Below are 16,420 nucleotides of genomic sequence, written 5' to 3' on the forward strand. Positions count from 1 at the left end.
AAAATGAATACTGAGAGCCTGATACAAATGTGCGATGTGAACTCAAAGGTTTGGAAGGTCAAACCAGAAGACAACGACAGTCAGACCAGACCAGACAAAATATATTACTGTCCTATAGGCCTGTATTGTTAGCCTTTTAAGGACATGATCTGTGTTTTTGATTTAAGAAAGAAAGAAAAAAAAAAAGGAGGAAAGGAGAAGGGCAAGACCAAGCACGCCAGACCCTGATGGCTGTGACTCGGGACCCACTCTCTATATATATGGGGGGGGGGGGGGGGGGGGGTGGGGGTGGGGTTAAGTACGTTAAAAGGTATACGTTAAGATCATTGTATAAGAATATTTACAATACTCTTTTCACCTTCTTTAGGGAAGGGCCATTAAAAACATAATCTTTAATTTAAGTATAATTTCATAAAAAGATGTTAAGACTCAGGACCACCTTACGTTAAAAAGTTAAAAAGTGAAACTTGTAGAAATAAATAGGGAGAGTGTGCAAACTCGTAATAATTCTCTTATGATATACAACTATCTGGTAAAAAGTCAAGCACACACATTCATACTCACACGCATGTATCCGGCGCCCTATGGCAGCATAAAATGATAAGGTTAAAAATGTGTGTCTGCATTGTCCGTCGACCTCCCCGCCACTGCAATAGTCGCTGCTAGGTGAGGCGACAGTACAATAGCAGTCTTAATTAAGAAGGAAGTGTCCTTTTTGCACAAAAAAAGAAGAAAAAAAGGATTGGTAAAAGAACAAAAGAGAGATCTCGTTTATAATGTTATATTTTTAAATATATATTAGAGTCCGGAAGCAGGAGCTGTCTGGGCTGCGGCACTCGATCACTATAGGTGTGGCACTGCCCTTCGCTCCCTGTTACTCGAGCGCCGACAGCCACAGTTTTCGTCGAGTTTACGTGGTTAAGAAAAAACAAAAAAACAAAAAAACAAAAAACACACACACACGTCCGCTAGGTGGGGCAATGCCCTTCGCTCCCTGCAAATCGTGTGCGTAAGACCACATATTGTTAGGTCCGAATGTTTTAAATATCAGGTTAGAATAGGTCTGTGTACTCTTGTAAGATACACTGTATTGGTTTTGAACTGTCAGATCACTAAGCCCTAGAGACAAGAGACTGCCGCGCGGGTTTCTCATGATCTGACAGAGCTGTCTGTACTGTACCGCAATGGGGGCCTCAACTAAACACGCCGGCAAGGGGTAATTGGGGGGAGAGGGAAGGGGATGGGAGAGTGTTAGGAGGCCTTGCGGTATTGTTATGGTGGGAGACGTACCGGTGTGGTTATTGTTTAAAGTATGCTGGCTCAGACCCACACACTCACGGGGGAGTGGTATACGAGCCTGCATAGCAATAGGGTGTGTGACCAGCCGAGCTCGCTATGTTTAATTAAGTATTGTTGAGGTGTCAATTTATAGGTTGACATGTGTTTGTATAGGTTTAGGAAATAGGGTATATTTTCCGGACACTGGTCAAAGATGACCGATGAGTTGTCCACAGGAGCAGTGTGGTTTGAAAATCTTATAGATAGTGCCACCAGTACGAAGGCGTCTGAAGATACGCAGTAATGCATGGGACAGTACGGGAGTGGGCAGACAAGGGTTATTTGGGCAGAATAATGTTTTGTATACAGAGTTTATTTTTGAATAGATTTCAGTTACTGAGAAGCCTACATTTGTATTTTTAAAGGGATTATCTGTTGCTTCTTTAGCTGCAAGGTCAGCCGCCTCATTTCCAGCTAAGCCAACGTGAGACGGGACCAGTTGAAGGTCCAGCTGGGTGCCTGAGACAATAATTTGATGTGAGATTATATTTATGACGTGGATCATGTCAGTACGATTACCAGAACCGTACAACAGGGCGATAAAGAATCAGACAGAATCACAACATGGTGTGGGGTTACAATAAGGTCATTTATAAAGGTGAGCGCCATAAGTATGGCAAAAAGCTCAGCAGTGAAAATTGAAACTTCATTATTTAGTCTGCACTTCTTAGTTATTTTTAGGGACGGGATAACAAAGGCACAGCCCACTCTTCCGTCATCCAGCTTTGAACACAGTCAGACCTTATCACACACACATTTAGCCAACTGATACCTGACTGGCAGCCATGGAACGAATGAGCTATAAATAGCTCAGTGCGCAAGGCGAGCAGACAACTCTGTTTAGCAGCTGCTGTGACGAAGAGGGACAACTTCGTCACCTGTGACGCGTGCAGCTGATCTTCAGTGATACGTGTGAATGTTATAACTGCATAGCAATCCAGTTTTTATGTTCTGCGTGTACGGTACTTTATTGTGCTGAGCTGATAATGGATACATACACACAGACGTGATGTTACTTTTTAGTGTGCAGTTCTACTGATGATAGTAGAAACTTAAGGATATCAGCAATGTCTTCGAACAGCTTCACATAGACTGGCACACACAAGCTGCCTCCTCCCCTCTCCCTCCCCGGCCTTTGTCCACGTCCCTAACACACCACATGTCCTTCACACACAAGCTGCCTCATCCCCTCTTCCTCCCCTTTGTCCACGTCCCTAACACACCACATGTCCTACACACACAAGCTGCCTCATCCCCTCTTCCTCCCCTTTGTCCACGTCCCAAACACACCACATGTCCTACACACACAAGCTGCCTCATCCCCTCTTCCTCCCCTTTGTCCACGTCCCAAACACACCACATGTCCTACACACACAAGCTGCCTCATACCCTCTTCCTCCCCTTTGTCCACGTCCCTAACACACCACATGTCCTACACACACAAGCTGCCTCATCCCCTCTTCCTCCCCTTTGTCCACGTCCCAAACACACCACATGTCCTTCACACACAAGCTGCCTCATCCCCTCTCCCTCTCCTTTGTCCACGTCCCAAACACACCACATGTCCTTCACACACAAGCTGCCTCATCCCCTCTCCCTCGCCTTTGTCCACGTCCCAAACACACCACATGTCCTCCACACACAAGCTGCCTCATCCCCTCTCCCTCTCCTTTGTCCACGTCCCAAACACACCACATGTCCTACACACACAAGCTGCCTCATCCCCTCTCCCTCGCCTTTGTCCACGTCCCAAACACACCACATGTCCTCCACACACAAGCTGCCTCATCCCCTCTCCCTCGCCTTTGTCCACGTCCCAAACACACCACATGTCCTACACACACAAGCTGCCTCATCCCCTCTCCCTCCCCTTTGTCCACGTCCCTAACACACCACATGTCCTACACACACAAGCTGCCTCATCCCCTCTTCCTCCCCTTTGTCCACGTCCCTAACACACCACATGTCCTACACACACAAGCTGCCTCATCCCCTCTTCCTCCCCTTTGTCCACGTCCCTAACACACCACATGTCCTACACACACAAGCTGCCTCATCCCCTCTTCCTCCCCTTTGTCCACGTCCCTAACACACCACATGTCCTCCACACACAAGCTGCCTCATCCCCTCTCCCTCTCCTTTGTCCACGTCCCAAACACACCACATGTCCTCCACACACATTGTGTCGACACATGTACAAAAGCCACCAGCAAACAACACACGTAACGTGAACACTCACGTTTTCTCGGCTGCCCAAGTCTTGATGTAGTTCTGAAAACAAAATCAAGGACAGCGTTTTATTCACAGTACTAACAAAAAGCCTTCGAACACGCAAACACCACGACCACAACCACAACCACCACCACCACCACTAAAAGCAGATCACTGCAGATAACGATTTTATTTGGACACAAAGCACGTACTGCAGTAACGCTGAGCAATCAGTCGAATGAGATGATGGGGAGAGGGGAGGGGGCATGAACAAACAGCCCAATAGTGATCGAATCGACACAAAAGTGATTGCACTGACGATTCACCGTTGTTGTGTTTTCGTAAAAATTCTGTCTTTCTTTGTCCGTTTCTAACGGAGGTGAACCGGGCAATGTTCAGCTGATGTGGATATCAACAAAGACTTCGAGAGAACAAACAACCAGTTGCGAACAAGAAGGATTACGACTCACCCTGAACGTGAATCTTGTAGTTTCTGTCCAAGCTTTCAAACCTGCAAGTATAGACAAAGCAAATTAACCCTACATTAGGAAATCGACGCGCTCGATCTGCTGAAAAAATAGCACCATAAGCAGCGACATTTTACCTTTATCAGGGTATCTATCACCGAGCAAGACAACTGAACTCAATGACGTATGTTTGGTTAGCTGAATTGAGAATACGTTGTTGAGTTGTTGAGCTTCATAGTTGCATTACGGAATATCTTGTAAACCGTACCAACAGACAGAGGCTACCAGAACAGGCACATTACAGTTTCCTATCTCAATCAATCAATCAATCAATGTCCGTCTTACCCTTCGGAGTCGATGGCGATGGCCTGGATGATGAATTCGCCCGTGTCCGAGTCGGACGTGCGCCATTCCAGCTGTGACGTCACATGTCGCTCCGCCACGCGCTGGGGGTCAGGTGTGGGGTCAGCGGCGGTCAGGGCGTGGTCAGGTAGAGACAGCAGGTGAAACTCCAACACTTTGCTGTCACGAGATCAAACATGTCTCAAGGTCAAACACATCATGTGCCAAGATGGGGTAAAAGTCGGTTACTTTGCTGTCACGAGGTGAAACATGTCTCAAGGTCAAACATATTATGTGACAAGATAGGATGCAAGTCAGTTACTTTGCTGTCACAAGGTCAAACATGTCATAAAGTCGAACACATCATGTGACAAGATAGGGTGCAAGTCAGTTACTTTGCTGTCACAAGGTCAAACATGTCTCAAGGTCAAACATATCATGTGACGAGATAAGATGCAAGTCAGTTACTTTGCTGTCACAAGGTTGGTTTGGTTTTTGGGGTTTAATGTCTCTTCAGCAGATGCTAGCTGCTATTCGAGACCGATGCAGTTATTTTCTTTTCCCTTCATATGGCAAGTTCTACGTTTCAGACTATTTACATTCAAATCTATCACTGTAAAAGAAGGTTCTAAAAATTAATAATTTTCACTTCTGGTACTTTAAATCTTGTAAAAAATCTTGATCTCTTTTAAAAAGTTAAAAATCTTGTCCGGGGGAACATCCCGGAATAAAACCTTCAGTGTTTCCGCATTGTAGTGTTTGTCTCGAAATTCTTGAACGTCTACACATTTTGTGAGAACATGTTCTAATGTCCATGGTTCGTCACATCCAAAACAGTATGGTGGATCTTCACCTTTCAGCAGATACGAATGTGTAATGTGACTGTGCCCAATGTGTAAGCGACAGAGAACTGTCTCTTCTTTCCTGTTGAGGCGACATTGGGGTAGGCTGTCCGACAGCTGGGGGACGATCTTATGAAGTTTATTTTCTTCACATTCGTCCCATTCACTCTGCCATAGGTACGTTATGTACATGTTGGTGCGAGTTCTGAAATCTGAATGCTTTGTGTGTTTGTCAGTGATGAGTCTTTCTCTGGCTTCTTTAGCAGCTTGATCAGCTGCAGAGTTGCCTCTAATTCCAACATGGGATGGCACCCATGCAAACACAATCCTTTTGCCTTCTTCAATCAGAGATGCATGTAGCTCTTGGATTTCGACCAACAGTGGGTGATCTAGCTGAGTTCTCTTCACGGCGGTAAGAGCCGATAGGGAATCCGACAGAATCAGGAAGTCTTTCTTTTTTGACTGATATACCTGTTTCAGAGCTAGCTGTAAAGCTTTCAACTCTGCAGAAAATACAGAACTGTCATCCGGAAGACGGGCCGAAAAGGCCCTATCGAGTTTAGGACCTGTGACAGAAGCTGATGCCACTTTACTTTCAGCTTTGGACCCATCAGTGTATATTCGTTGATGGGAAGGAAACTCGGTACAGAACTGGCTAAAACACTGTTTAAAAATCAAATCATTTGTCTCTGACTTCTTTAACCTTGTCAGATCGAGTCGAACAACTGGATCTGGCAATGTCCATGGTGGTGTTTCTGTCCATCGATTTTCACTAACATGATCGAGTTTTATCTTTGATTCGGCCAGATGTGACTGAATCCGAGAAGACAGAGGTGCTCGATCATTTGGGTGACTTTCAAAAAATTCAGAGCACTGTGGTTGAAATACGCATTGGTAGGCTGGATTTGTAGGCATAGCTTTCAGTTTCAACACATAATTTAGGGTGAGTTTCAGGCGTCGCAGCCTCAGAGAGGGTTCTTTGGCCTCAAAATATAAGGACTGTACTGGAGACGTCCTGAAAGCTCCCAGACAAAGACGTATACCCTGGTGGTGTATTTTGTCTAATAGCCTTAGGTTGGATTTTGCGGCTCCACCATAGACGACACAACCATAGTCCAACTTGGATCGGATTAAAGCACGGTAAAGTCTGAGTAGGACTGTGCGGTCAGCACCCCAGTCCGTATGAGAAACCACTTTCAACACATCCAGAGCTTTCAGACATGATGTTCTCAGATACTGGATATGTTTAAGGAATGTTAGTCGACGGTCAAAGGTCAGTCCTAGGAATTTAAATTCTTCAACAACCTTGACAGGATTACCATTCAGGACCAGAGAGGGTTCTGGCATGGCTCCCCTTTGTTTGCAAAGATGCATACAGACAGTTTTGCTGGTGGAAAATTTGAAACCGTTCTCTGTTGCCCATTTTTGCACCTTGTCTATACATAATTGAAGCTGCCTTTCCACTCTATGTAGGGATTTGCCACGCACACAGAGTGCAAAGTCATCAACAAACAAGGATGACTCGGATCCTTTCAGTACTGCCTTTACTATGTTATTGATTTTGATGTTGAACAACATGGGTGATAGAATGCTTCCTTGAGGAACACCCATCTCTTGTTGACAGAACTCTGATAGGTTGGGACCGACCCGTACTGTAAAAAATCGATTACTTAGAAATCCTTCCACAAAAACAGGGAGACGTCCACGAAAACCCATTTCATACAAATCAGCTAAAATACCGTGTTTCCAGGTCGTGTCGTAAGCCTTCTCGAGGTCAAAAAATATAGCTAGTACATGTTCAGATCTCGCAAAGGCCTCTCGAACGAAGGTCTCAAAACGTACCAAATGATCAGTGGTGCTGTGTCCCTTTCGGAAGCCACATTGCACATCACTTAAGAGGTTTTGTTTTTCTAGGTACCACACCATCCTAGCGTTGACCAATCTCTCCATGGTTTTACACAGACAGCTGGTCAAGGCTATCGGACGGTAGTTGCTGGGGTTTGTATGATCTTTACCTGGTTTTGGAATGGGGACAATCATCGCTTCTTGCCATGAAGGTGGAAAGGATCCACTCTCCCATATGTGGTTAAAAACCTTCAGCAAGACCAGAAGACAACTTTCTGGTAGGTGTGTGAGGAACTGATAATGTATTCCGTCCAGCCCCGTTGCTGAGTTGTTGCATTTTTGTAAGGCTTGTTTGAGTTCAGTTAAACTGAACAACTTGTTGTAGTTCTCCTCATTCTGAGATGAGAAGTTTATGGGTTTACGTTCTTGGGTGGCTTTGATTTTTTGAAAATCTGTGCAGTAATTTTCTGTTGATGAGTTTTTTTCCATTGTTGAAGCCAGAACGTTTGCTACTTCATTCTTCTGGGTTATAAGGGATCCATTTACCACAAGGTGGTTAATTGATGCAGATCCTTTTTTCCCTTTGATTTTACGAATAGCATTCCAAACTTTACTTGATGATACCTTAGAGTTTAAGTTTGAGCAAAAAGACCTCCAGGATGTTCTTTTAGAATGTTTTATGACAGTGCGACTCTTAGCGCGAAATCTGAAGAAAGTCAACTTCTTGCCAAGGGTCGGGCATCTGTAGAACCTGTGTAGACTTCTCTTTCGCTCAGATCGGGCTTCTTGGCATTCTTTATTAAACCATGGCACTTTAATGCGGTTGTTTGAAGATGTTTTTGGGATGTACTCAGTGGCAATGTCTTGTAGAGTGTTTGTAAAAATAGATGATGGGTCGTCACTTCCATCAAAGACAGTGTCTTCTGTGAGTTGGACAGAACATTCGGCAGTAAAAGACAGCCAGTTTGCCTTGTTCAGGTTCCATCTCTGGGGGGAAGCTTCTTCCAATCCATCTATTTGAGACATCAAGATAGGGAAATGATCGCTACCACATGTGTCATCATAGACTTTAAATTCAAAGTCTAGAACAAGAGAGGTGTCGCAAATAACTAGATCTAGTATGGACTTGCATCCTGTTGCTGGATGGAGATATGTTGGTACTCCATCGTTTAAAACGCATAGATTACGATTGTCTAAAAAATCTTCTAGAATTCGTCCTCTCGTACTTAGAGAGTTGCTGCCCCATAAAGGGGAATGAGCGTTAAAATCTCCCATTAAAACAAAGGGAGCTGGAAGCTGATCAATAAGATTTTCAAGATCGTGCTTCGTGTAACATTTGGATGGTGACAGATATACACTGCAGAGAGTGATGGTTTTATCTAATGTCACTCGTGCTGCGACGGCTTGAATGTTTGTACATAGGTTGATCTCACTACAAAGTACACTTTTCTTAATCAAAAGAGCAACTCCCCCAGACGTGTTATTGTCTGAATGGTTTCTAAAAACATTGTATCCAGATACATTAAAATCTTTGTTTGGTTTCAGCATTGTTTCCTGTAATGCTGTAGCAACAGGATGAAATTTGTGTAAAAGTAGACATAATTCTTCATAGTTAGCTTGGACCCCTCTACAATTCCATTGAATAAAATTGGCTATGTTTGTTTAGTTTTAAGAAGTTTCTGCCTCCATACCCTCTTCGTCGGATAAACTCCCAAAATGATTGTATAGTGTGATGGGATTTTTCTCCATTTTTGGGGTGCGAGGCGATCTTTGGGGCAGAGTAACTTTTCCCTTGTCCGGAGGTGTTCGTGGTGTGGATTTAGTAAGGTCCACTACCTCCACTACCTCGACGGCCCCCTTCCTGTGAGTTGCCCTGTGAACGGGCTTCTGGGTTGGGGTGGTGAAGCGAACCTCACCAGGAGACCCCATAGGGTCCTCAATTGGGGTGGTGAAGCGAACCTCACCAGGAGCCCCCACAGGGTCTCCAGTTGGGGCGGTGAAGCAAACCTCACCAGGAGACCCCATAGAGTCTCCAGTGGGGATAGCCCCACCTGTGCTTTCATCTGTCTGTGTACAAATACTTTTGTTTCTTGTGGGCTCTGTCCTTTTCAACATGGACGGGCCTGCCTGGACACCCACAGACCTATATGAAATACTGGTCTGGGTGGGTGTTGACTTTGTTGCAGGTCTTTGACTGACTGCTGCCGCAAAACTTTTCTGGAAGGAAAAAACATTAGTTTTTTCAACCTCTTTCCTGGCGTCTGAGAAAGACATCTTTTTCTCCGTTTTTGTTTTTTGAATGGCCTGTTCAAACTTGTATTTTGGACATTCTCTGGAGGACGGGGAATGGTTTCCCTTACAGTTTGTGCAGGTGGGTGGTGATGTGCAGGGACCTTCGTGAGGATCTCCGCCACACCTCTCGCACACTGCCTTCTGTTTACATCCAGCCTTTGAATGTCCAAATCTTTGGCATTGGAAACATCTCATTGGTGGTGGAATATACAAAGTCACTCTTATTTGAACAAATCCCACTTTTATTTTCTCAGGGATGGTTGGGGTACAAAAAGTGACGAAAAGGGTGTTGGTGGGTACTCTGATATCGCCCTTCCTGATCAACACCCGGTACACATCAATGACACCTTGATCCTTTAGACCTTCTTTTATTTCAGCCTCACTGAGGCCCTCCAGCTCTCGGCATCGGATGACTCCTTTGCTGGTGTTCAGGCCTCTGTGAGGACTGACCTTGACCGGTCTATCAACAAATTTCTGACCATTCAGACGGAGAAGACCATCTGATGCCTTTTTTGAAGGACATTCAATCAGTAGAGAACCATTACGAAGCCTCTTAATGTTGTCTATCGTTGATGATACTCCTGCAATAACCTTCTGTATCGCAAAAGGCGAAAGTTTGGAGATGGGCTGTGCCTCATCTGCTGTCTCAACAACAATGAAACGGGGCCAGGCCTCGCTGATGTTGTTCTTTGTTGCTCTGACTCGGACTTCATCGTCAGAGTCAGAGTCAACGCAGTATCTTCGTTTGTTTCCGTTTCGGGTGCTTGAAAAAAAAGAAGAAAAAGAAGAGGTGGCCATGTTTGAGGCCTTTATCTTCGTCGCATCTGATCCCCACCCACCACGGAGCCCAACAAGGGGACGCTTAGGTGGAGCGGTTATCCAACTCCAGAGCGCCAAGGATACAGATGGATATACGCAGCGATAAGAGGAAACATATGGTATCAATCTGTAATAGGAGATTTAACTCTTTCCAAGTGGAAACGGGATAGGTAACAACTTGGCATAATGTTCGTCAACTCTTTCCAAGCGGAAACGGATTAGGTAACAACTTGGCATAGTGTTTGTCCCGACTACCGCCCCCCCCCTCCTACCGCCGCTTGCTCCTTTAGCCAAAGGTCCGATGCAATATGCTCAAGACATATACCCAGACTTGACAAGCCGATTGATTGAAGCGGGTAAGCCTTCTTCAACCTCCTGTCTTAGATAAAGACTGGGCCAAAATGATGTGTTGGCGCTACAAAGTCGCAACTAAGTAAACCCCTCAATCATCAGGTCACCAGCCCAAACCGGTACAGGTCGCAGCGCACGGCAAACACGCTGAGTCTTAAGAAGACCACAGAGAAATAAGGATGTGGAAAAGAAGACTTTTGGGAAGTGAAATAAAGGTGACGGATCCAGTCAGGTAGAAATAAGACAAGAAAGGAATCAGAAAACTGCAGGGAATAGTAGGGAGAGTTTTTTGGAGGGAAATATAGGTGAAAGGACTGGTAAGGCAGAAATAAGACAAAAGAAGAGAAGTAAAGGGGTGGGGTAGCTTAGTGGAAACACTCCCGCCGCGTGAAGGCGACCCCATGGGAGCTCTGTCACAAGGTCAAACATGTCATAAGGTCGAACACATGTAACAAGGTAGAGTGCAAGTCAGTTACTTTGCCGTCACAAAGTCAAACATGTCTCAAGGTCAAACACATCATGTGACAAGATAGGGTGTAAGTGAGTTACGTTGCTGTCACAAGGTCAAACATGTTGTAAGGTCGAACACAGAACGTGATAAGATTTGTTGCAAGACACACACACACACACACTCACACACTCACACACACACACACACATACACACACACCCACACACACACACACACACACACACACACAACCACACACATACACACACACGCACGCACACACACACACACGCACACACATACACACACACACAGACTCACGTGGTGGGCTCACTCTTGTCACTGGGCCGGGCAGCCAGGGGAATGTAGAGCCGGGAGCCGGCGTACACCGTGTACACGTGCTGACTGACCGGTGTGGGGGACACGAACTCTGGCACCGTCATGTTGGCCACCACCCACACCATGAACTGCGTCATCATCATCATCATCATAATCATCATCATCATCATCATCATCATCATCATCATCATCATCATCATCATCGTCATCATCATCGTCATCATCATCATCATCGTCATCATCATCATCGTACACCGTGTAGACATGACCATCAGTTTCGCTACCACCAACATCATGAACTGGAGACAGCATTAATTCTTAATTGTACTTTTAAAGCTAATTTGATTACCCCAAGGGCTTTTGTAAGACTGTCAAAAAAGATAACGCAGAAAGTTATAGCTGAATCATTAGTAACTTCGGAAGAGGTGTGAAAGAATGGGAAATGAAACACCAATAAACAAAACAGTCCTCTACCGTGCTAGAAAGGTCCCCCCCGCCTCCTGACCTATAAAATGAACGCTGAAAAAGTAGATTCAACAACAAAAAGTAAACCAATTCAAAATGATATTGAAGGCAGATATGGCATTCCGTTTGTCAAATAATTATTTGGATACTTTTTCATGTTTTTTTCACCAGTTTTAGCTAAATAATCATTATTTAGAAGCTCATGTGCTAAATAAGTAATTGTTTTTAAACAATGTAAAAAAATTCTAAATAATTTTTTGTTTACGTAAACCATTCATTGTTTACCTAAACAATTCATTGTTTACGTAAATAATTCATTGTTTGCGTAAATAATTCATTGTTTACGTAAATAATGTATTGTTTACACAAATAATCACTTATTTCACAAAATAATATTTTTTGGGTGGATAAAGTGAGCAGTTGCTAAATAAATCATTGTTTACCTATATAATGCATTATTTAGCAGATTCGCTAAATAATGAAAACTGCTTTCCCTAAACAATCCCTAAACAATTCATTGTTTAGGGAAAGCAGTTTTCATTATTTAGGGGAATCAAGAATTGACTTCTAAGCTTCATTTTATTTCTTTGTGTATATACTATAATTCAATACAAGTGGAGAGACCTTGTATTCAATTATAGTAATCACTGAAAGACATAAAAATAGTTCAGAAGCGAATCCTAGAAACCCCTAAATAATGGAAAATGTGTTGGCTAAACAATTCATTGTTTACGTAAATAATTCATTGTTTACGTAAATAATGATTTATTTAGCAACATTGCTGATTGTTTATAAACAATGTAATAAAAGTCTAAATAATATAGTGTTTACGTAAACAATTATATTATTTAGACGTATTTTACATTGTTTGTAAACAATCAGCAATGTTGCGAAATAAATCATTATTTACGTAAACAATGAATTATTTACGTAAACAATGAATTGTTTAGGTAAATAATGAATGGTTTACGTAAACTAAACATTATTTAGAATTGTTTTACATTGTTTATAAACAATTACTTATTTAGCATATGAGCTTCTAAATAATGATTATTTAGCTAAAACTGGTGAAAAAAACATGAAAAAGTATCCAAATAATTATTTGACAAATGGAATGCCATAGGCAGAGCCTTAAGAACAAAACTGAACACATTGTGTGAGACAGCTTTCAGTTCTGTTACCTTGTCGTCGCAGTGCATTCGTAGGAAGATTTCTCTGCCCCAAACAACACAAAGCAATGGGAGAGTGAAAAAGAAAGAAGGATCCGAAGTCAGATATAGACTACATAACGAGTTAAACAAAACAAAAGGAACAGCTACACACTTGTTAAGAGTCAATTCGGAGAGTTTTCAGAGAACGAACATGTCTCGTGATTTGGTTCCGATGAGTCCTCTATATCGTAATCTATATTCATTTATATTTCTTGGTATTGTTGAACTGTTTTGTGATTCATGTCATTATCCAAATCATGTAAAGCGTGGACAAATCGGAAGTAAACAAAAAGGTTCAGATGAGTAAAACAAATGATTTAAACGAGAGGGAGAGAGAGAGAGAGAGAGAGAGAGAGAGAGAGAGAGAGAGAGAGAGAGAGAGAGAGAGAGAGAGAGAGAGAGAGAGAGAGAGAGAGAGAGAGAGAGAGAGAGAGAGAGAGAACTCACATCAAGCAGGCTGGAGCTGAGTCCGCTAGGGTAGTATGCCTTGAGGATGTTGCCCTCCCTCTCTATGGGCTGACGGTTGAAGTCCTCAAGCACCACCACCACCACGCCCCACGAGTTGTCCCTGAACCCGTCTGACGTCATGGCGGACACCGTCACGATGCAGTCCTGACGTCACATGAAAACAGCGTTTAGTGACAACATACAATAAACCTGTTTGACGTCATTGCTCACCATATAATGGCATTTGAATCTGACACAAATATCTTTAAAAATAAAGTAGAAGTGCAATGCCAAGGCACTCCATTACCCCAGCGAAGGACAAATCGGCTTTCTCTCTCTATCTCTCTCTCTCTCTCTCTCTCTCGCTCGCTCGCTCTCTCTCTCTCTCTCGCTCGCTCTCTCTGTGTGTGTTTGTGTGTGCGTGCGGTAAGAGAATGCGAGACAATACAGCATTATTGGTGTCATCTGCCATGATGGTAACACTTTGCATACTTTTATGTACGACTATGCTACTGCACGAACATTTAGTAATTTAACCTTGTGAGGGTGTGAGCATGATTTCGTGGCCTTTATCCTCCTGATTGAACTTCATATTACCTTCGTTTTTACTGTGCTGTGGTTCAGGCTGTCACAGCAACTCTTTCACAAAGAGACGAGAATTACATTCTTTGTCTTGCGTGAGACAGAGACTCGATGTGTGCGTGCTCCTTTATTGTGCGCCTTTAATCGGACAAGCTTTAGTGACAGCAGTGTGTTCGGACGGTCAAGCGATTCGCCCTTTTCTATCGGATTGAAAGTGACTTCTGTTTCTAAGCGACAAGTGTGTCAACATTGACTCTTGTGTCAACTGCTTTGTGTCAGACTTGTTAAGAGTCTATTACACTAGTTCTGTAGTTTTAGTTTGGTTCTTTATCATTATAAACGGTAACAGTACCGTTTTATTTTTATTTTCCTGTTTCCTAATTGTGCTTGTCTGCTTTTCGATTTTCTACTTGCTTATTGTTTGTTTTCGCTGTTTACCTAGTTTGTCGTCGGAAACAGTTCCTTGTCTCTTTACTAGTTAATTTACGCTTGACGTTGTGTTTCGTAAAGTGTCATATATCATTTTGGTTCCATCACTGTTTTGTATCTCTTCATTATTTTGTTGTCTTGCTTACTGGATAATTAGCTGATTCAGTATCAATAAGTATATTGTTTAATTAAACAAACAAACAAACAAAAACGCCCCAAAACGCTACTTGAGCTTAAATATGAGTAGCTCTCCTACTACATGGCCAACAAAACAGGGTCTCCGTGTTGGGCACCTGAACATTAACCATGCTATAAATAAAATCAATGATATTTCTACAATGCTGTTAAATACTGGAACAAGTTTTCACATTTTTGGGATCACAGAATCAAGATTAACACCTCAGATTTCGGATTCTGACGTTGTTATTCCAGGTTACAGTACGTTACGCAGAGACCCTCAGCAAAGTAGAGAAACTGGTATACTTTTGTACATAAGTGAATCAATTAGTTATACACGAATAATACACCTTGAGAACTTCGTGGAATCTGTGTGGATTGAAGTTAAGTTGAGAGGAGCACCTCCACTCCTCATAGGATTTTGTTATAGAAATCCCGCAGAGCGAGCAAACTGGTCAGATAACTTTACACAGATGTTAGATGCAGTTCTGCTCGAGTCAAAGGAAACAATTCTGTTGGGAGACTTTAATGTTGATTTGCTTAAACAAAACAAGCAGTGGGTTGATATGATTAACCTCTATAATCTTAAACAAATAGTCAACACTCCCACTAGAGTCACATCATCCAGCAGTACTCTGATAGATCATATCTATGTTACTGATCACCATAATATTGTCGAATGTTGTGTTCCAGCCAATGGTTGCAGCGATCATTTTCCTGTCTGTTTAACATGGTCAAGAAAGGGTGTCAAAATTCCTAAAGTTGGTCACAAGACAATAAAATACCGCTCTTTTTCTAAATTTAACGAAGACACCTTTCTACATGAACTTTGGAATTCCCCACTATCTGATACTTACAATTTTACGGATCCGGACGAAGCCCTAACACATTGGCTTAGTGCCTTCAATGACATATACGATAAACATGCTCCGTGGAGAATAAAGAGAGTTAGGCACATTGTAAAACCTAAATGGTTTGATAATGATTTACAACATGCCATTGACCATCGCGATTTTTTAAAGTCGGTTGGCAAGGAAGAGGAATACAGAGAACAGAGAAATAAGGTAAATTCACTTAAACGAACAAAAAAGATAAAATATTTTCGTGACCTAGCATCAAGTTCAAAGCAAAACTCAAAGAATATATGGAAGGCAATAAATGAACTTACGAATAAAAAGGCTGCCAGTCATCCGAGTTGTATCAAGGACATATCTCCCGATGATTTAAACACACATTTTTCCAAAATTGCTGAAAATGTGATTAAAAATGACAAGTCCAAATTAAATGATTTGAAAGTTTTAGAAGAATTTTGCAAATCAAAACAAATTTCATGTCAAGCAAAAATTCCCCTTCTTCCAGTACCTGAAGTTTTTCACGCACTTACACACCTCAAGCAAACAGGCACCCGGGGGCTCGATGGGCTTGATGGTAGGATTCTTAAATTGTCAGCCCCCGTAATTTCTGAAACACTTACCTACATTTACAATCTCTGTTTAGACAAAAAATATTTTCCAGTCGCCCTGAAACAGGCTAAAGTCATTCCTCTGTTTAAATCAGGTGACAAAAGAGACCCCTCAAATTATAGGCCAATTTCCATTTTGTCTGTGTTATCAAAACCACTGGAAAAGCATATCAACAAACACATCCTAACACATTTCAACCAAAACAACTTATTCCATCCTAAACAATCAGGATTTAGAGCTAAGCATTCCTGCCACACTGCCTTAATCTCTCTTGTTGATCAGTGGTTGGACAAAATAAACGATAATGAATTCTGTGGTGCCATTTTCGTAGACTTTGCAAAAGCCTTTG

This window comes from Littorina saxatilis, linkage group LG17 (assembly GCF_037325665.1).
Source record: "Littorina saxatilis isolate snail1 linkage group LG17, US_GU_Lsax_2.0, whole genome shotgun sequence".
Lineage (NCBI taxonomy): Eukaryota > Metazoa > Mollusca > Gastropoda > Littorinimorpha > Littorinidae > Littorina > Littorina saxatilis.